The sequence below is a fragment of the Panthera uncia genome, chromosome B4 (genome assembly GCF_023721935.1).
Source record: "Panthera uncia isolate 11264 chromosome B4, Puncia_PCG_1.0, whole genome shotgun sequence".
In the NCBI taxonomy this organism is placed as follows: domain Eukaryota; kingdom Metazoa; phylum Chordata; class Mammalia; order Carnivora; family Felidae; genus Panthera; species Panthera uncia.
In genome coordinates, this window is record NC_064809.1 from 108,655,685 (window position 1) to 108,678,693 (window position 23,009).

The 23,009-nt window shown below is 37.6% G+C and overlaps 1 pseudogene; it reads right to left on the reverse strand.

Annotated features, from left to right (window-relative positions):
- Positions 1-4,111: 4,111 nt before the first annotated feature.
- On the reverse strand, positions 4,112-4,578 carry LOC125920445 (60S ribosomal protein L23a-like; annotated as a pseudogene).
- Positions 4,579-23,009: the final 18,431 nt, after the last annotated feature.

Consider the following 23,009-nt stretch of genomic DNA (forward strand, 5'->3'; position numbering starts at 1 on the left):
ACACTTAACCTACCAAACGTCATAGCTTAGCCTCACCTACCTTAAACATGTTCAGAACACTTACATGAGTCTACAGTTGGGCACAGTCGTCTAATAAAAAGCCTAATTTATTATAAAGTGTTGACTATCTTATGTAATTTATTGAATACTGTACTGAAAATGAGAATGGGTGCGCAGAATGGTTGCAAGCATATCTGTTGTTCACCCTCGAGGTCACATGGCCAACTGGAAGCTGTGGCTCCTTATTGCTGCCTAGCATCACCAGAGAGTATCCTGCACATATCGCTGCCCTGAGAAAAGATTGAAATTCAAAACTCAAGGTAGAGTTTCTACTGAATGTATATTGTTTTCACACCATGATAAAGTCAAAAAGTCATAAGCCAAATTGTCCTAAATCAGATACCATCTGTATCTATTAACTGCTCTTAACTATGCCATGCTATGTTTCTTCCCTGACTCTTGATACTTTTCTCAAGCCTCTTCTTCCTCACAGCTGCCCTCTGAAATCCAAAAGCCATCTATGACATCTCCCTCTCCCTCATTTCCCCACTCCAATCAGTCAAGGGAATCCAGCTGATTTCCCCAAAAGTGAATATCGAATGCAACCCCTTTTCTCTATGTCCACTGCTAGCACCCTAGTTTGCAATACCACTACATTGGCTCCCTACCTGTTCTCAATAGGCTCCTCTTGCCTTCTTCTAAACACTTCTTCTCATAGTTGCCAATGTAATCTTTTACTAAACCTGAACGGAATTGTTCCTTGGCTAAGGTGATTCAATGGCTCCTAGTAGCCCTGAGAATAACATAGAATGTTCTTTCATATGCTTCTCAAGGCAGTGCTTATTTTTGGTCCTCATTGGCTTCTGCGGCCACCGACTCTTTTACCGTCTCCTAATAACAAACATCACCCTGACAGGACTCTGTAGTGGCCAAACCCACCAAATATTTCCTTCCTATCGTGTTCTGAAATTGTCTTTCCTTCAGTGTTACCAACCCCCCATCCCTGACAATAGCTCTCAAATGCCCTATAATTTACAATTACATATTTAGGGTTTTCCTTAAAGACTATTTATTTTTCCATTAGTCTTGAGGCTCAGTCATAGTAGGAACTATGTGTATTTTACTCGCCATCATAGTTTCAGTTTCTACTCCCTCACCAAAAAATGAATAAATAAGTTACCCAATTTCAACACTTAAGTTAGTTTCCATTCTTTTCGACCAATACTGTTTCATGGTTTACTTTAAGTGTCAAAGCAATTAACATGCTTAAAAATCCTGCAAGTTTTCAACATCCAGGGATTACGTATATTTTCTTATTAGTCAGTGCCACAAGTTCTGCCCCTCCTTCACTCTAAACTCTGAAGAGTTTAGAAAAACAAAAATCCCATGCTTCATGTAGCTTGAAAAACCTTGATTCCACACCTTAACTTACTCAATGTCTTTTTTTTTAATTATTATTATTTCTGACTTTCCTTCTAATTTTTTTTTCAACTGAACTAAGCTTGAATTACACAAATCAGGAAATATCTGTCTTTTTCAAACTACTCTCCATAAGAAAGAAAACTGAAACCTTCCAGTGTCCTCAGATGGAAAGAAAGGGAGAACTCTAGAGTTTTGGGAAGAATGGAACAAGAGTAGCTCACTCTAGAGGCTAGACCTGACCCCCAACCATGTCTTTTCTTCCCAGGGCTTCAAATATAGGCTCTTTTCTTCCCTGGACTAGTTCTTAATATTGTATCAAAAACATTCATTGGTGGGGCAGTTGGGTGGCTCAGTCAGTTGAGCGCCCAACTCTTGATTTCAGTTCAGGTCATGATCTTATGGTTCATGAGCTCAAGCCCCACATCAGGCTCTGGGCTGACAGTGCAGAGCCTACTTGAGATTCTCTCTCTCCCTCTCTCTGCCCCTGCCCTGCACTCTCTCTCTCCCTCAAAATAAATAAACACTTAAAAAAATATTTAAAAAAATTCTTTGGTTATGGCAATTCCATTGGGGGGGGGAGGGGAAGCAAGAAAAACCCTATAACATCTCTAAGAACATACCCCAAAATTATTATTTAAATTAAAATAATAATAGTGGATTGAGTGCTTATAATAAGCCAGACGCTTGGCTATATGTTTTACATACATTAAAGCAATTAGTCCCCCTACCCCAATAAACCCTATGTAGTGGCCATTACTACTGTCACAATTCTGAGGAAATGAGGCTGAAAGAGGGTAATTAGCTTAGTTTCACAGAGCTATTTAATAGGAAAACCACTTTTCTGTGATAAAATTTTACTTATCCACTCTTCTACTTTTGTACATGCTGCCCTTATAGTCCACACTAGGTATCTGCAAAAAGGCTAATGGGGTAAATTCTGCAGATATCCATTCATTCAACACTGTACTGGACTTTGAAGCTCTGAAGATAAATCATTGTCTTTGCCTCCTAGGGCTTATAGTCCTGGAAAAAGACAAAGCAATGGGTAACATAGGAGACTTACCATGAGTAGTGTCAGAGCTCCCAGGGGGAACTTGGCTCTCTCAGTCTAGGAGTGTCTTCTCTGGGAAGGTCACATGTGAATGATGAATAATATAATGAATGAGTAGTAAGTGATGTCACAGGTTAATATGGGGCATTGAATATACATACTTACCTCTGAGTAACCTCTTTAAAATTACATAATGTAAATATTTAACCCCAAAATTTAAAATCAATAGAACAAAGAGAATTGGTGAGGAAGTGAGAGACGGACAGAAGCTATTGAGGTGATAAGTGACTGAGCTGAGGGAAGAAGGCTGAAATCTATTGCCTACAGAGGCGGCATTCCAGTACGAGTTGAGTGGATTTGCTCCATAAGATACCAAAAAGACTCAGACAATGGAACCACCAGGTAGCCTCTAAGAGCCAATATTCAGAATGAAACAAGAAAAGGACAGGTTAAAAATCTGGAGCTTTTCGAAGTCTCCTATCCCTTCTACCAGTCTGCACAGCCAGTGAACTATACCTTTGCAACTCTGCACAGAAGACAAGAGCCTTCCTTCCAGAAAAAGCTGAACCTGAGAGACTCTTAAACACCAAACACAGCTAAGGTCAAGAGCAAGGTGTCATATAAGAAATAGAAGATTAAGTGAAAATCTCTGTACCAGTGAGGTTTCTTGAACTCCTTTCTCAAGTCTGCAGTTACCTCTCTAAGCAGAAAGTTGCAAGATCCTCCTCTGGAAAAACAGAATGGTCCTGGGGGGAGACCTATAGACATTGATAATAGAGGTCTACAAGGAAAGAGCTGGTTCCCATCTCTATTGAAAGCTGGCAGCCAGCCAGTGCTTCCCTGGCACACAAAGCTGTTAGTTTTTCGGGACCCACTCTACACATGGACAGTCAAGGATCTCCAAATATTTGAGGAAGCCCTCTAACATGCAATATAGACCAAAGCAAACAGAAAAAAGTAGAAGACTGGTGAGCAGGAAAAGGCTTTAAGGGGAAAAAAAAACTTTAATAAGTAACTTTAGGAAGATGGGATGAGACTAAACTTATAAGACAAAACTAAGAAACTGAAAAAAAGTCGTATTTTAAGCATAAGGATTTTGTTATATTATACTTTGTATCATTTATATCTATTTATAAATCTTAAATCTCCTTTATTTGTTTTTGTAAAAACCCAATTACACCAAAATTGAAAAGCTTTATTACTTACAAAAATATATATTATATTATTTATGTATATTAATATATATTATATTATATTAATTTTCATATCTTCAATAGAACTTTTGATAAATGAAGAACAAGAACAGAGCTCACAATTCGTGTGAATAATGAACAACCCAAAAATAAAGAATAGCTCTTGAAATTAAAATGACAATAGAAAAAAAGTCAACAGAGGGTTTTAAGACAAAAATCAAAGACTCTCCTGGCAAGAACAAGAAGATAAATAATTGGAAAATATAAAATAGGAGAAGGAAAATAAGAGAATCAATCTAGGATATTCAACATCTGAATAATCTTTGTTCCCAAAATACAGAGTAAAGCTCCAGCTACCATCTTATTTCTTTTCTTTTTGTTTCTTTTCTTCTTTTTGGGGGGGTGGGTGGTTAAAAATTTTATATTTATATTTAGCCAGCTGGACTCAGTTTAGATGATCCCAATTTTGTTGAAAACATCCAAAGCATCGTAGTCAAGAGCCAGTCGAATATATGCCTTCTCTCCATCCAACCTGATCAGGGTGTTGACCTTGGCCACATCAGTGTCATCAATCTTCTTCCCAGACTGTTTGATCTGGTGCTTGTTGGCCTTGAGAACACAAGTGTGTTGTCTTCTATTTTCTTTATGACTGACTCAGTAGTCAGGGGAATTTGGCGATGGCATAGTGGTCAAGCCTGTTTCTCCTAGGGATGCTCTTTGGAGGATATTTGGGCTGCCTTCAAAGACATAGTGTCTTGGACCATCAGAAGATAGGTGACATATCGATATTGTTTTGTGACTGTGGACACCTTTCAGTACCACTTTTTTAGCCTTCAAAGCCTTGTCTTGGGTTTTGGCTTTGGCTTTGGTTTTGGGAGGGGCAGAGTTTTCCTTCTTCACCTTTGGGACCATCTTCATAAGAAGATACCATCTTATTTCTCTTATTGCCTTTTTAAACAAATCTTCTGAAGAAATGTATTTTCTCCCACTAATTGAAATTCTTTCCCTCCTCTCTCTCTGAATCTACTCCAGTCCAATTTTCACCTCACCACTTCCCTACACCTATTCTCATCAAGATCACCAAAAAAAATTTCACTGGTTCGTTCTCATCTCACTTTGTTTATCAGTAACACCTGACAGAGTTTATGATTCCCACCTTCTTGGAAAACTTTCTTTTCCTTGTGGAATTACACACATACCTGCTTTCCTCCTACACCTTGGCCACTCCTCTCTGTCTTTCCTGTTTCTTACTCATCAACCTGATCTCTAAATGTGGGCAAGGCCTCCAGACTCAACCTTTAGATTTCCACCCCTCTAATCAGTGTAAAATCTACACCCACTCCCTGGGCTATCTAGTCCTGTCTCATGGTCATATGGACCACCTGAATGCTGAAGGCTTCTACATCTATATCTCTAACCCACATATGTCACCTCAACATGCAGAGCTAAATATCAAACTCACAATTTACATCTTTATTTGGGTATGTAACAGACATTTCATACTTCCAGTGCCTAATTCCAAACTTCTAACTTATATTTTCCTCCCTCTTCCCAGAAATAAAGATAAAAACAAGCTTCTCCTCCTGTACTTTTCTCCTTTTCAGTTTTTGGCAACTTCTTTTTTTAGGCTCATGCCAAAATCCTGAGTCATCTTCCTTCCTTTTATCTCACACCTCAGATATGGTCTGTCAGCAAAACATGACACTTCTACCTTCAAAACATATAAAGAATTCAACCACATCTCATAATCCTCACTGCCATTACTCTGGTACAAGCCACTATCACTTCTCTCTTGATTTGTTGCAGCAGCCTCCAAAATAGTACATTTGCTTCTGTCTTTGCCCTCTTTCAGACTCCCAACATACCAGCCAAAGTGATTCCATTAAGACATATGTTAGATAATGTTATTCCTCTGCTCAAAACCCTCTAATGGTCTCCTTTCTACCTACAAGGCATAATTTGGGCCCCAATTGCTTTTAACCTCATTCCCTCCCACTCTCCTATTTGCTTCTTTTAGTTTGGTCACTCTGGCTTCCTTACTACTCCTAAAATACATCTGTACTTCAAACTTTATATTTTGTCTACCTAAATGGCTTTCCCCCCAGAGATCTACCTAGGTAACTTTTTGATTCCTCTGGTCTTAACTTAAACCTCACTCTCTCAGTGAAGCTTTTTCTGACCCCATATCTAAAATTTCAAATTTCACACACACCCCAAATAATAACTCCCTTCTTGGCCTTTTAGTCCTCAGCATTTATCACTAACATACTTTTTAGTTTACTTATTTAACTTATCTATCTCTACCATTAGAAGGTACGCTCCATGAGAATAGGGTTTTTAGTCTTTGCACAGTTATACCCCAAGAACCTAAAAGAATTCACAAACCTCACAAAGACACTTATTGATAAATGAAATAGCTAAGAAATAAGAACCATAAATATTTCAAAGAAAGAATTCAAGAAATAATTTGTTAAAACTTAAGAACCTGTTTATAGGGACACCTGGGTCAGTCAGTTAAGTGTCTGACTTCAGCTCAGGTAATGATCTCATAGTTCATGGGTTTGAGTCCCGTGTCAGGCTCTATGCTGACATCTCAGAACCTGGAGCCCACTTCAGATTCTGTGTCTCCTTTTCTCTCTGCCTCTCCCCCACTCACTCTCTCTGTCTCTCTCTCTCAAAAATAAATAAATATTTTTTAAAAATTTTTTAAAAAGAACTTCAGTTTACAAAATGACACCTGGTACCTTATTAACAAAATAAGACCCACAATAAGACACAACGTTATGAAATCCAAAATGTTAGATATTTAGAAAAAGATACTAAAACTTCCTGTAAGAAAATAACTGATTATATACAACGAACTGGGAATTAGATTAGCATTAAACTTTTCAGAAGTGGTGCAATATACTAGAAAAAAAAAGGAGTGTTTTTAAAATTCTGGTAAAATTTTATTTCTAATCAAAAATTCCTTATCCAAATAATTTATTATGTAAATATGAAGGTTAAAAAAGACCATCTCAGGCATTTAAGATTTTAAAATAAATTACCTCCCATGTACTTTTTTTAGGAAGCTACTGGAGGATGTGCTTCACCAACATGAGGTTGTAAACCAAAAAAAAGTAAGGCATTAGATCCAGGAAATAAAGAATATAAAAAAAAAAAAAACACGCAAAGAGAATTTGGAGAATAGTGTGGAACAGCAAGTCTAAAGGTCAACGAGTTCAAATTGGAACAAGACAACCCAAGGTTACAGTAGGAATCTCAAAGACAAAAGAACTGTTAGGTTACCTAACATTTTTATTCATATTAAAGGAACTTTAATGTTTGGGAAGATTTCCATATTGGCATAGGAAATTAAGTGAACAACAACAACAAAAATCTATGTTATTTTAAACTCCAGGAAAAATAGAAAGCTTTAGGGGGAGAAAAGTAAACTCATTCTTGCTGGTTTTGCTGGGATATGTAGCATGTATAGAATCATGATAATTTAAATTCTGATTATTGAATTAACTAAAAGTTGTCTACACACACACACACACACACACACATAAACACAAACACACACACTGGGGAAGGAAAGTGTCTTAGCCTTGAATGCTCTGGAAAAATGGGGTCTGGGTCTGACAAAAGAATTTAAATAGTGAGGCTTGGGATGCCTGGGTGGCTCATCTGGTTAAGTGTACAACTTCAGCTCTGGTCATGATCTCACAGCTCATGAGTTCAAGCATTGCATTGGGCTCTGTGCAGACAGCTCAGAGCCTGGAGGCTACTTCAGATTCTGTCTGTGTCTCTCTCTGCCCTTCCCTCATTCTCTCTCTCTCTTTCTCAAATATAAATAAAATATTTAAAGAAATTTTAATACTAAGATTTTATTGGAGAGGTACAAATCCAGGTCAATGAGTGACAGGAGTATATAAAGCAATGCAACATGATGGTAAGCAATAAAGGCCATTTGTTACATGTTGGCCTCTCATTGGTCAAAATTTACCCACAGATACAATTCTCCTTCATTTCTGAGTTGGGTTATCTGGTCCCTCCAATAGCCATTGGGAAGATGAATTTCACATTCCGAGCACTGGAATTTCATCTAAATCCAGATGTGGTAACAAGAGCCAGAAATGTTAAACCTTGTGTTAGTTGGCCCAGCTGTGCTTCTGGCAGCCAAGAGGAAGGGCCCAAGATTCCAGGGCAAATGACTGATTATCTCCTGGGAGCAGTATCACAGTCTGGGAGCTGGACATCACCCGGGAAACTGAGGAGGCAAATAAGACTTTTACCCAGTACAGAAAGTAAACAAATATTGCAGAAAAAGACTTCAAGGGAGCTAAATTCTAACTTTCTATAGTAGTATTTTGAGATCATGTCTAAATTTTTTTTTTGAAGTTTACTTATTATTTTGAGAGACAGAGAGAGAGAGAACATGAGCAGGAGTAGGGCAGAGAGAGAGAGAGAATCCCAAGCAAGCTCCACACTGTCAGTGCAGAGCCTGATGCAGGATTCAATCTCACAAAGCATGAGATCATGACCTGAGCTGAAACCAAGAGTCAGACACTTAAATGACTGAGCCACCCAAGCACCCTTAATGTCTAAATTTTTAAAATCAGAAAAGTGACAACTAGCTAGCTAGACAAATGGATAAAGAAAGAATGAGAAGCACCAGAAATACTAATTATCAAATCTGGTTGCCTCTGGAAATCACACATTTGTCCCTGCTCATGGGGCAAAGCAGGGACAGAACTGTAATATGGTTTGCATGATTAATCTATGTTCATGTATTAAAAATTACAGTTCAGTTTAAAGTAGAATGAGTGAAAATTTTATATGCAAAGAAAAAGAGCAATGGCCTCTCAACAGACATGGCAGCCTCTGGAACTGCCACGTATACAGAGGTTGAACATGTGGGTGGGAATGACTGGAGATAAGCCTGGGGACATAGGATGAGGATGATTGTAAGTCATGCTAAGGACTCTTAACTTTATTCTGCAGGACTTGAGGAATCAGTGAAGAGTTTAAAGCAGGGAAGAGATGTGACCATCTTTGTATTTCAGAAAGAATACTCTGGCTGTACTTCAGAAAACACATTAAATGGAGAAAGGCTTGGAGGCAGAGAGTTGCTTTAAGAAGCTAATGGAATATCCAAATGGAAAGATAAAAGTTCCGAATTAAGTACAGTAGAAACAAAGAGAAGACAGACCTATCAGTTCTTTAGGATCTCTAGACCAATTGGCACCAATCTGCCTTATGAGCCATAAGGAAGAGGTTAAGGATGAGAGAAACAGAAAGAAGCCAATCATCCCACATAGAAATCAAACATGCGGCATTACTCTTGGGAACATCATCCTAACTCGTCTCTCTACGTAATCTAGTGTGAAATTCTCCAAAAGACGTTTCTATTCCCTCAGCAAATCTATCATGCAGTCTACCAACTGTAGTCATAGTTATTTCTTGAATATTTTAAGTGAACATTTATGATGATTGCAATCACGCATTTCTAAATTACTAAGTGGGAGTAAGTTCCTGTGAAAGTGACCTCTTAAAGGAAGAAATATTTTTAAATGCTAACTCCTCCTCATATGACATTTCTTCCCTATAAAAAAAGTCTTGCTCTTACCCATACTGAGAGTGTTGTTTATGGCCCACTCATCTCATTTCTGTACGTCAGTATTTCTCCCCTCCTCCATACCCAGAAATTAAAGTTTCTTTTCCTTTCACTCCATTGTGAAAACTGCCAATGAGTTTCTCTTCTAAAATCCCATTTTAACCATCTTATTTATTAATTAAAAATCTTTAGGCTTTTTATCTTCCCGTGCAATAAATAGACACTGTATAGCATATTCTCTATATCACTATTACTGTTAATCATCTCAAATCTAAAAGGTATGATTATTGTCCTTATTCTATAGATAAAAAGATCAAAGGGGAAAAGGCAATTTTTGAATTAAAATTGAGTATCTTTCCACTTCTAGTTTTCCCCTACTTCTATTTAGTCTGTTATCAAAGACCCTTCAAAACCCACACACTCCAAAGCTCTCTTCCCATTAGTCTCTTCTGAAATGTAGTTCTTAGGTGGAGGGATTTATGAGCCCCCTGGAACCTTATCTGGTGTCCATGAGTAGACCATACATATACATAAGCACTTAAAAAGTATATAAATTTTTGCATTTATTTTTGTATGGTCATTTGTTGGAAGGTAATTCAAAGTATTTATAAATTATTTCACACTCCTTACCTTCAAGTACTTCAAATTTAGTTGGTGAAACAGATGCATAAACATTGACCAACAGGATAGTCAATGTCAAAATGCTAGCCGAAAAATATACAAAAACATTAATTAACCTGAGTGCATTTGCTATTTCTCAATTATTAAAATTCTGTTTTCTCAATGATGTCATAAAAATTTTGTCATGAAGCCAAACTCCAAAATATTTGATGATACTATAACACTTTCTCTTCTAGATTATATCTGAGAAGCATTTTTTACTACTGACTAATACACCATGCATCAAAATGGCTCTAAGATGAAAAACAATGTCAAATCAATGTACCATCTCAACATGCAATACCTCGTGCAGAGGACCAAAGCAGCCAACACTGCTTTGATCTGCATTGGCCTGGATTACCTAGAAAACAAAGTTGCGGCACAGACTAAGCTCTAATACTTTTAATGAATGTACAACACCAGGGAAGCATGAGGAAAGGAAAGGGGAAATGAGAGTGAAGGACCAGAAGGAATACAAGATAATGTGTTACCTTGCTGGCCGCTGATATAAACTGTATTTCAAGAAGGCACATGCAGATGGTAGGCAGGTGACTCCTTTAGGCCACAGGGTATGTATGATATGACATAATACAACTTTAGGCTATACAGAGAAACCATGCCTTAGAGTAGTCCACTAGAAAGAAGAAGGGAGCTAAAACTTCTTTTTCCAGTTCCTTCCTATCTCTTACCTCCCAGTGGACTTCTGGGTTTCATCACCCGTCTCCATAATGTTTTATCATATTTATCAAGTCTTGACTTCTTATCGAGACATGTGGCTGGTTGGCTTCAAGCAGAAGAATGATGTATCCCAAGAGAGGGAAGAAATGACAAGAGACTCTGAGGTGGCACGTGAGATGTGTCCCATGCAGTATCAGATTCATCAGGCTCTCAGATTCATCAGTCAGGCTGGGAGATGAAAATCAGAATAAGAAGGAGTGAAGTTTACAAGAAACTGGTTTGGCCGTTTGTCACTAACTTGCAAGGTTTTGAGAAAGTGGTACAAAGCAAACATCACAAGCCATGCTAAAGAAGTTGGGTTTAGTGGAAAGTGAAGATAATGAGAAACCCTTAGCATCGCAGGTACAGTACTTACACCCAAGGAACTCATTCAATTCCATGCTCATCATTGGTTGTTGATGGGGGAAACAGGAAGAAGAGCCATGAACATTCAGTGCCAAAACTTTATTTTTTTCATAATATTTTATTTTATTTTATTTTATTTATTTTATTTTTTTTTCAATATATCAAATTTATTGTCAAATTGGTTTCCATTCAACACCCAGTGCTCATCCCAAAAGGTGCCCTCCTCAATACCCATCACCCACCCTCCCCTCCCTCCCACCCCCCATCAACCCTCATTTTGTTCTCAGTTTTTAAGAGTCTCTTATGCTTTGGCTCTCTTCCACTCTAACCTCTTTTTTTTTTTTTTTCCTTCCCCTCCCCCATGGGTTTCTGTTAAGTTTCTCAGGATCCACATAAGAGTGAAAACATATGGTATCTGTCTTTGTATGGCTTATTTCACTTAGCATCACACTCTCCAGTTCCATCCACGTTGCTACAAAGGGCCATATTTCATTCTTTCTCATTGCCATGTAGTACTCCATTGTGTATATAAACCACAATTTCTTTATCCATTCATCAGTTGCAAAGGCATCAAAATTGGCAAAGATGAAGTCAAGCTTTCGCTTTTTGCAGATGACATGATATTATACATGGAAAATCCGATAGACTCTACCAAAAGTCTGCTAGAACTGATACATGAATTCAGCAAAGTTGCAGGATACAAAATCAATGTACAGAAATCAGTTGCATTCTTATACACTAACAATGAAGCAACAGAAAGACAAATAAAGAAACTGATCCCATTCACAATTGCACCAAGAAGCATAAAATACCTAGGAATAAATCTAACCAAAGATGTAAAAGATCTGTATGCTGAAAACTATAGAAAGCTTATGAAGGTAATTGAAGAAGATATAAAGAAATGGAAAGACATTCCCTGCTCATGGATTGGAAGAATAAATATTGTCAAAATGTCAATATTACCCAAAGCTATCTACACATTCAATGCAATCCCAATCAAAATTGCACCAGCATTCTTCTCGAAACTAGAACAAGCAATCCTAAAATTCATATGGAACCACAAAAGGCCCCGAATAGCCAAAACTTTAAAAGAACAAAAAATAAAATAATTAAATTAAATTAAATTAAATTAAATGCCCTTGCAAATGAATGTGGCCAGGACAAGTGTTAAAAGCATCATCTTCAAAAATGCAGTTATAAATAGTATTGCAGGGTGTCCATATCAATATGTCCATTTTAAGTTTGTTGTTTCATCCCATTGCTTCAGCTAAGGCTTCAGATGGTGGTTTATAGTCATCTGCTGCTGGAGTCTCGAACATCAAGAAAGACAGTCTCTGTCCACCAGTTTCTTGGACCTGGACATAGATAAACCTCAGGCATTTCCTGTCCCACTCACTCCCCTACCGGCACAGTGCCCCTTCCCCTTCACCGACAGCAAACAGCAATAGTGACCACCCTTCTATTTTTTTCCTCTCCTTTCACCTCAGCAACCTCTTCAATCTCAGCAACTCTTCAATCAATAACTGTTTTCAAATGGACTTATTTTATTTTGCTACTTGTTATTTGAATTCCTCGTGTAACTCAAACATCATATCATGGTTTCTCTACACTATAGTGCTTGCCATTGCAGGAGGAAATTATAATTCGTATCTGATACTGCAGATTGTTATTGCATTCTTCATTCAAACATTTGCACTAATGACTGATTAATTATTAAATAATTAGATCAGCGGTTTTGTAAAATGCTTTATATTATGTAAGAAATCCCTTAGAGATTGTAACTACTTAAAATGTAATAGTGTTATTTGGAGAAACACAATGCACTCTAGTAATGCATTATTTTTTCCATTGAAAACAATGAAATGTGGGCTGTATTTACCAAAACCTTATGTAACACATTAAAAATGCACTTGATCATCAAATAATCCAGGAACCGCGCTCCTTGATATTTTCCCAAAGGAGTTGAAAACCTATGTCCACACAAAAACCTACCCATGAATCTTTATGAATCTTTATAACAGCTTTATTCATAATTTCCCAAACCTGGAAGCAGCCAAAATGTTCTTCAGTAGGTGAATGGGATAAATAAACTGTGATACATCCAGACAAGAAATATTATTTGGTGCTAAAAAGAAATGAACTGTAAAGCCAGGAAAACACATGGAGGAAACTTAAATGCATGTTACTAAATGAAAGAAGCCAATCTGGAAAAACGACATACTATATTATTCCAACTATATGATGTTTTGGAAGGGCAAAACAGTAAAAAGACAGTAAAAAAGACAGTAAAAAGTTCAATGGTTGCCAGGGGTTGGGGAGGGGGTAATAAGTAGTTGGAGCACAGGGGATTTTTTAGAGCAGTGAAAATACTCTGTAGGATTCTGTAACAATGTATACATGCCATTATTCATTTGTCCAAACCCGTAGAATGCACAACATGAACAGTGAACCCTAGTTAATGTAAACCATGGACTTTGGGTGATTATGATGTGTTAACGTAGGTTTATCAATTGTAACAAATGTACCTAACATACTAAATGTTGATAATGGGGAGGTTATGCATGTGTGGGAGCAGGAGGTATATATGAAATCTCTGTACCTTCTCCTTGATTTGCTTTGTATCTAAAACTGCTCTAGGGGCGCCTGGATGGCTCAGTCGGTTGAGTGCCCGACTTTGGCTCAGGTCATGATCTCACCGTCTGTGAGTTCGAGCCCCACGTTGGGCTCTGTGCTGACAGCTCAGATCCTGGAGCCTGCTTTGGATTCTGTGTCTCCCTTGCTCTCTGACCGTCCTGGGCTCATGCTTTGTCTCTATCTCAAAAATAAATAAACATTAAACAAATTTTTTTAATAAATAAATAAAACTTCTCTAAAAAATCTTTTTTAAAAAATATAAATATAAAACAGTATGTGATTTAGATAACAAAGGAGGCCCTTGTATGTCTATGTATGGCTCCTATAGAAATGTGGGCTTATATATATTTGTGTTTATGTACATGTATATATAAATATACACTCACTTATCTATATCTGTATAAATATATATATTGTTTGTATATATGTATACATATTTCTCTTTTCAGCATCCCAGTGTGGAAAGAATTAGTCCTTGGCAGCAGATAGACCTAACGCTGAATTCTCGCTCCCCTACTCACTGGGTGACCCTCAAGCTCTTCAGTAATAAAATGACTAGTCCATATAATATCGACCTTATAATTTTTCCATAAGGATTAAAAGTACTAAAGTATGTAACTGCCCTAAAAACGTCTACCAGATAGCTCAGTGGTCAACAAATTTTAGCTTCCTCCTTGTATATTCTCATGACTCTCTCTCACTACAGAAGTTCCTTGAATCTAGAATTGGGGCACATTTGTCTTTGTGTTCTCAGCATCTACCCCATAATAAGCACTCTGTGAATGTTAGTTGAATACAATGGAATTACAATGCAGGCTGCTAAGAAATCAAATACTCATCACTAAAGGATTTTGAAGTTAGTGGAGGAATCTTATTTAAAGGCTGTCTGGGATCTTATCAAGAACATATCACACACAAAAAATTTTCCTTTTCTTGAACTTTTCAAATGTATTTTCTAACGTACAGTCTCCTAGTGTAAAAATTACTGTTCTTTGTGTCAGTTTTATTTGAAAGTGGCAATTGCTATATCCCTTGAGAGAGAACGATTGGTTTTCTCTTTCTATAGGAATAAAATAAAATAAAATTTAAGTGCAGGCTAGATCTTAGAACTAAATATATTTTTTTTCCATTTCAATCTTTCACCTTTCCAATTTAATTATAGGAAAATTTCTTTTCTTATTTTTCATTCAAGCCCTGTGTTATCAATTTTCATCATTATTATTTGTTTTTAACAAGTTAGACTTTTACATTTTTTTTTCCTATTCACCACTCTGTGGTGCATCTGGCTTCCCATTTCTTAAGAAAATAGGCAGAAGATGCTATTGAACTATTGTATGCTTCCCAAACGGAGGCCTTGATTTCAATGATACCCATGCAAGGACAAAATATGACCCTAGTAAATGCGAAACAGGTGATCATTATAGCCTTGAGATTGGCCAGATCGCAATCAACTGGAACTTCCTCCTACCTAATTTTAATTCCATTTGAGAATTACCCATGATAATTTGACCCAGGTCTCTCCACAAAGTAACATTATCTTAGAGTTTACAATTTCGTTAACCTCTTGTGATTAGAAAAGGGAGTATTTCAAAACTTCCACTTGATTACTCTGAACTGTGACGGTTTCCTTTGCATGGGTTAAGCTTGTGTTACTTGCATTTAACATGGCAAATTCAGTGTGACCAATGCAAGCTGATGCAATGCCTTCACAGAAATAATACTATGAAGGAGGATCTCATTGAAATCATATCCAGCATCAGACTGGCTAAACGGTGATTTTTTGAAGCAAAACTACTAAGTAGCAGAGACTATTTTGAACAAATTCAAACTAAAAGATGAATTAATTTAGAATAATTTAAAAACCTGCATGACACTGACTTACCTGATTGAATGGACCTTTAATAGCTTACTCTCTTCATCAGAGAATGGAAAATCTTAAAATAAAATCTGGTAATCATTTTTTAAAATCTAAGCTAGAGCTCAGCATAATGAAATGAGAAGTTTGAAATATATATTCTAATCACCAAGCGATTAACAAAATTCCAAACTCTAAGATAATATTGCTTTGTGAAGAGACCTATATCAAATTATCATGAAGTGAAATATGGAATTAAAATTAGGTAGAAGCTGGAGTAACATTTTAGTAAGTCACGTGCATTGCAGTGGATCTAAAAGTTATCATACATGCTTTTAAATGTAATGCTGATCTGATCATGAGGATGAGAAAAAATATTTAAGACTTAAAGCCAATCGCCAGGGGGATGTCTAGAACTCTTTTCTTTCTCAGTCCTAAAAACAAAGTTAGAAGATGTTGATTATACTTGAATAAAAAAAAAAGTTAGAATGTAATCTTCTAATTCTACCTTAAACTCCTTTTGAAAATAACAATGATAAACAAAATAAGTTCTTGAAGTTTTCAAATGTAATGTTTAAAGATACTGAAAACTTCAAATAAAGTTCATACTTAAGTAGTATGAAAAAAAAAATCTTTCACCTTCTCACAATTAGAAGTATCTACTCAGTGCAATTCTTGCAGCACTAAAACCATAAGCTCCAAGAGGGCAGGAGCCATGCGTCTTTTGTTTCTGGCTCTATTCCAACAACTAATGTAATGCTGGCTTATATTATGTGCTTCACCAATGTTTGTTGAATGGGTGAATAATCATGTACATGCACTAATACTAAGAGATCCCACTAATTCACTAATAATGGCTCCCATTTGTTCAGTCATTCAAAACTAACTGAACAAATATGTGTTGAGAAGTTCTATGTACGAAGCTCTGTTCTGGGCACTAGGGATAGAGCTGTGAACGAAGCAGACAAAATGAAATCCTCATCCCATTGAATCTTCTCTTGTAACAGGGAAAGACAACCAATCGATGCTATAAGCAAGTAAAATATATAGAAGTTTAGTTGGTGATAAGTGATTTGTAGAAAATAAAACAGTGGACACAGGTAAAGAGTATTAGGTGGTGGGGAGAACTTTCTGGAATATTGAAAGCACAGTAAGGAGGGGCTAGTGTGTTTGCAACAGACAGTCAAAGGGAGAGAAGAAGGTGAAATTAAAAACATACCAGGGTGCCTGGCTGGCTCAGTTGGTAAAGCATGCTACTCTTTTTTTTTTTTTTCTTTTAAGGACTAACTCAATTTTTTTATTTTATTTTATTCATTTATTTATTATTTTAATGTCTATTTTTGAGAGAGAGAGAGACAGAGCATGAGCAGGGGAGGGGAGGAGAGAGAGAAGGAGACACAGAATCCGAAGCAGGCTCCAGGCTCTGAGTTGTTAGCACAGAGCCCGATGCAAGGTAAACCTACGAATTGTGAGATCATGACCTGAGACGCTTAGTCGACTGAGCCACTCAGGTGCTCCAATCATGCAACTCTTGATCTTGGGCTTGTGAGTTCAAGCCCGATGTTGGGTGTAGACATTACTTTAAAAAATAACATCTTAAAAAAAAAAAAAATGCCAGGCATTTATAACGCTTTTCCTCTGAGTGAACCAGAAACCATCAGAAGGTTTTGAGCAAAGAAATGACACCATCCAACTTACATTGTAACAGGCTCATTCTGGCTGCCATGTTGAGAATAGAATGAGGCAAAGCCAGAGCAGAAGCAGGGACACGAGTAAGGAGGCTACTTCAACCATCTAGGGAGGAAATGATGACTTAAATTTATTGTTCACCATGTTCCAGACATGGTTTATATGTGTGAGAACGAGTTTATATATTTCATATTTACATAATCTATTACCTAATTCTTACAAACTTCTGAGGTTAATATTTTACTGCCATTTTCTGGATCAGGAAATGTTAATAATGTTTAACGTGCCCAAAGTCACTTGGCTAGCAGCTGGCAGATGTGGGATTCAAACACAAGTCTGTGTCACTGTTAACTTCCCCACCGCAATGAGACTCTAAGGTTTTATACATATTTTTCAAATGTTTTTGTAATAACTATCATCAGTATATCCAGAGATTACAATGGTACTCACTCTAGGAATAATATGACATTAATAAGAAACAAAAACATTCTTCCATCTCTGTCCTTAACTTCTCTATGCCATGAAGCTCTATACCAGCCAAACCAACTGACTATTATCTCCTAAATATTTCTTGAACTTTCCTGATGATCTCACAAATTTAGAATTTTAAGAACCAACTTCACACTCAAAGCAAGAGCCCTGTCTACATAAAGCCTGATATTAGATCATTTGTTCTCTGAATATTTCCAATAGTTCTAGGACAAAGAGTTCATTAGTGGCTGTACCTGTTCATGCACTCGTGTGAAACACCATCTGAGAATCCCAGAAATTCCGGCAATAGATCTTGCAAAGAGCTACCCATATTAAAAGTATGGCTGATGGGTGATAGCTTTCACATTATTGAACATTCCCCATCTCCCAGGGCTTCTTATGATATAGAATTATGACAATAATGAAAACTGGGAATTATGGTAAAAAAAACCAAAATCTTGCTCCTATTGCTATTAGCATACTAAGATTTCTTGGCTTTAGGTCCAAAATTTCATATTTTTAAAATTGTAGTTAATTTTCACTTTCATCTATAACTCATAAAGGAAGCCACTGAATGAGGAGGAGAAAATAGAACCATGAGTTATAATATTAGAATCTCAGTCCTGCATTTACTCCCACCCAGATGTGGGTTTCAGGAAGTGACTGACAACCAGATCATATTACCACGTGAACGATCTGTCTATTCTGTGGCCTGACACTTTAAATTCAACTCCGGACAATGCACTAGGATGGAGAGAAGAGGAGAAAATCACAAGAGATTGGGACACTTTGGTAGCTTCGCCTGTTGACCTGGCACTGTGGGATTCTGCTGAGGTGCCTGGATGGGAATAAACTTTCAATTAGCAAAACTATTCTCCCAGAGTTTGGTAAAAGTACAACACAAAAGGCAAGGGACAGGGGATGTGTGGGGATTGTTTTCAGTTCTTCCACATTTTATAGAGCTTCAGACAATAACAATGGAATAAAGATTGTAAAAGCCATTCATTTCTTTAAAGTTCCTTCTTGCTCCATTCCCTAGCTCTAATGACTGGATGCCAGAAGCTTAGGAAGAACAGGATTCAAGCATCATTAACAGGTGAGATTTAACACAAAAACTTGGAACAATTATCTCCATTGGAACCATACAAGTGAACTTAGGAAAGGCAAGTCAACTATCCATTGCTTGCATCAGTTTACATCTAAGGCTAAAACTAAAGGCATATCTCCTTTTACCTAATGATATTTTAAACGTCATTTTTTGTACTTCTCCTGTGTATTAGCCTGGAAAGTTGTAGGCATGCTAAACAGAATTGAGGGTCCGGACCAGAAGTCTAAGTTACTAAAATAAAGAGCTTTGTATGATGGCTTCTCACATTGTTATTACAATGCCATGTAACAGCTCTCTCCTTAAAACATCATCCCAGGCTATTGCCTGAGTCATAAGTAAAAACACCGGTATGGTCCTCGGGCCGGCTCTGAAGCAACTTCTTTAGAACAGGATGTGCTTCTTCCTTGAGGTGACAGGTTACATACTGTGAGTTTTTTTCCTCCCTATTGAAAACATCTCATTTGCTGCCAAACTATATGTAAGGCAAAGAAGCACGGTCTGCCCTCAAAGGCTCCTTGGAGACTGAAACCAGAGAATAGCCGGACATACACGCAGTATGAAAAGTCTAAATTAAACAATGGCTTTACAAGAGCTCCTTCCCATGTGACTTTGAATCAGAGTAAAGGGAAGTTCACCAAAATCAAAGCAGCAAAAGGGATCTTTATTTGGAAAGTACTCATTAACTCGGCAAAGCCAAGCTTTAAGAATTAGATCTGTGAGGAAAATCCTCCTGGCAATGAAACCAGGGCTTTGATTTCTACTGGCTCATAAAATAAATAATAATATCCACTTACAGTTCTATATTACCTTTCAGTGTACAAAGTGCTTTCCCTTACATTATTTTATCTTCACAACATTCTTGTGAGGTATTGAGGCATGATTACTCCCTTTCATGGGTTAAGAAATTGAGGCTGGGTAAGCAGACAGGATTTCCTCAAGGTCACATAGTAATAACTTATTAAGAAGTAGAGCCCAACCTACAGTTCTGGTCTCCAGACTCCCATTAGGATCTCCTTCCTCTGTTGCATCTCTAAAGTCAGTAAACCCTAATTCCAGATTATCATATCTAGTTAAATGCTAATTGGGGAAATTCTAAAAGGCCCCTGGTTACCCAAGAGCTTGACAAAAGATAGGCCAGACTTGGAAGAAAGCACACTTCCAAGCTGCTTTATATGTGTTCCCTGTGACAATGGCAAGAACCCAAGGTATATTTTGAGGAAAAACAAGATTTAAATGAACCCAATTTTTGAATTTCATAACAGTAATGTCAAAGGCTGAAGCTATAGCATACAATAGAAGCTCTGCCAGTGAAAAAATACAAAAGAAAAAGTTCCGTGACTAATTTATAAACTTGAAACAAGTCTTCTAAGGTTCTCTGTCAACTGAACTAAACACTATAATTTGACGTGTTGAAAATATTCAAGGGGGCGCCTGGTTGGCTCAGGTTGTAGAGCATGTGACTCTTGATCTCGGGGTTGAGTTTGAGCCCCATGTTGGGTGTAGAGATTACTTAAAAATAAAATCTTTAAGAGAGAGAATATTTGAAACTTACTTTTGGTTGGCTGAAATTAGAGGTGTTTTTTGTTTGTTTGTTTTACAAATGTGGGGTGAAAGGCAGAGAGAGACACAGAGCAGAGAACAATGCTGGAAGGGCATTGTTTTGGTGTCCAGAGAGGTTGGGCTTTGAATCCTGTCTCCTGGAGACCTGAGCACTCTATGATTTAACTACTGACAGGGGCTATATCTATGAATGGGAGCAAAACTATAAATGCTTGGTGGTTTAGTTAGCTCAAGCTGTGCTTTGACAAAATACCAGAGACTGGATGGCCTGAACATGTATTTTCTCACTGTTCTAGAGGCTGGGAAGTCCAAGATCAAGGTACCATCAGGGTTGATTCTTGGTGAGAACCCTCTTCCTAATGTGTCGATGGCCACCTTCTTGCTGTGTGCTCACATGACCTTTACTGTGTATGGCAGGGGGGCAGAGGGAGAAAGGAAGCAAACTCTCTGGTATCCTTATAAGGGTGTTAATCTTATGATGGGGACTCTACTCTCATGACTTCATCTAAACCTAATTACTTTCCAAAGGTCCCACCTCCTAATACCATCACATTGGGAGTTTGGAGGAACAATCATTTAGTCCATAGAACATGGTTCCTACCCTAGCATGAAAGCAAACTGGAAAAATAAGGCAGTTAGAAATAAAATAGCAATATTTTTAATTAAGTAGGTACCCAAAATAGTGAAGACCACTGGAGCCCAAAAGTTCTGAGTCACTAACATTGGTCACAATCTGTCAGGTAGCCCTTAAAACAATCGAGAACACTGACCAGTATGCCAAGAGAGGATGCTGGACTTGAGATATCAATCATTGTCTGCTGCCCATGACCTATTTTCAGAGAATCCATCTGTTTGTACTAAATGATACCTACCATTAACCGTGATGTGTAAACAGCTGCCCTGAGGAGAAACCAACTATAATTCAGCTGAGCAAATCAGATTCTCTGACATAGGAATGTAGCATTAGATTTAATAGCTGAGATAGTAAGGTGACAGTTGCCTGGGGTAGGTGTGGAGAGACATACTGACAGCTATAGAATGAAAGTCATGTCTGGACCCATAAGCAAAAGCTACATACAAGCGGAAGTTAAGGGGGAATAGGGCAGCCATGGAGAAGGTGGCAAATATGGGGGTGCCTGGGTGGTTCAGTCAACTGAGCGTCCAACTTCGATTCAGGTCATGATCTCATGGTTCGTGGGTTCGAATCTCATATCAGGGTCTCTGCTGTCAGCACATAGCCCCCTTTGGATCCTCTGTTTCCTTCTCACGCTCTCTCTCTCTCTCTCTCTCTCTGCCCCTCCCCCACTGGCACTCTCTATCTCAAAAGTAAACATTAAAAAAAAAAAAAAAAGTTAAAACAACAACAACAACAACAACAAGGTGGCAAACAGGAAAGCAAAACTGAACAAATGAGCAGAGAAAGTAGACCCAGGAGGCCAGTCATCCAATGAGAGAAGGGAATACGCTCAGGTACTGATCTGCAATCCAGGGCCTCCTGTGGCCTGACTGTCCTTTTTTCCCTGCCTCCAGATATTTCAGAGATGCCTGGTTTCCTTTCCATAAACTCTCTTTTTACTAGAAATAGTCTGAATGGCCTTCTGCCTCTTGCAACTAAAAAGCCTTGAACATAAGACCATGAAAGAGGGAGATTAATTTGATTAATACAGATCCGTGTGATAATGGCAAAGAACAATCTAAAAACAACACGGGTGGGGGCTGGGAGAAACACAGTGAGCCTGCAGTCAGAGCTGGGTCATGCAATCAGAGCTGGGTCAGGTTAACCAAAGAACCCTCCCGAAGAACATGAACTGAGTGAAGCTTGGAAAGAAGAGAGACACTGCCCGCAGTGAGAAAGGCATTTATCTAGGAAAATATCTGCAAAGAGATGTAAAAAGAAACCACTGAAAGTGAGTTCCAAAGCAAGCCAATAAAATAGCCTGATCTTTCACAGAATAAATCATTCTTAAAATTAATTTCATTTTAAATGCAGTATCTTCTAACCTAATAAAGATTTTCTAATTACTAGATTGCTTTGAAACTCACCTTCCCTTCAATTCAACAAAAGTGATTTTTTTATTAGTTTTGCCGTTTTTAATTCCAAAATCAATTGACGCTTTAGTTTCTGGTCAGTTGCTAACTATCAATTTTCAGTGAATCAAGCCTTCACATGCTCAAGTTCTCCTTATGGGACTTACACAGATTTCCTAGTTTGTGGCCTAATTATGAGAGCAAAGAAGCTTTCTGAGGATCCACATTCATGGTTTAATGCTGTGACTTAACGATTTAACTTGATATTAGCCATTAATTCTAACATGCATACACGTTAAAACATCTTGACATAGAAAGATATTCCTAGTATTTGCTTGACCCTCCAGTGTATGCTTTAGCCTCAAAAAATATTATAAGCTCCTCTTATTAGGGGTATGTCACAATGGATTACTATCTGAAGGAGCATTTGAGAGTTTTTGAGCCCTGACCATGCTTGACACAACCAGAGAGTTGTCAGATCAATCAGTAATTGCTGGCAAAGTAACAACAGGTGACTCTAATGGGAATAAATGGACGGGAACAGCTGTTATATGGCAGAGTCTTTCCCTTTGGGGATACTACCAAAAAATCATAAAAGCATAATAAAGGCTAGCTACAACTGCTAGTATCGTGCTACTATATATGTATATATAGTA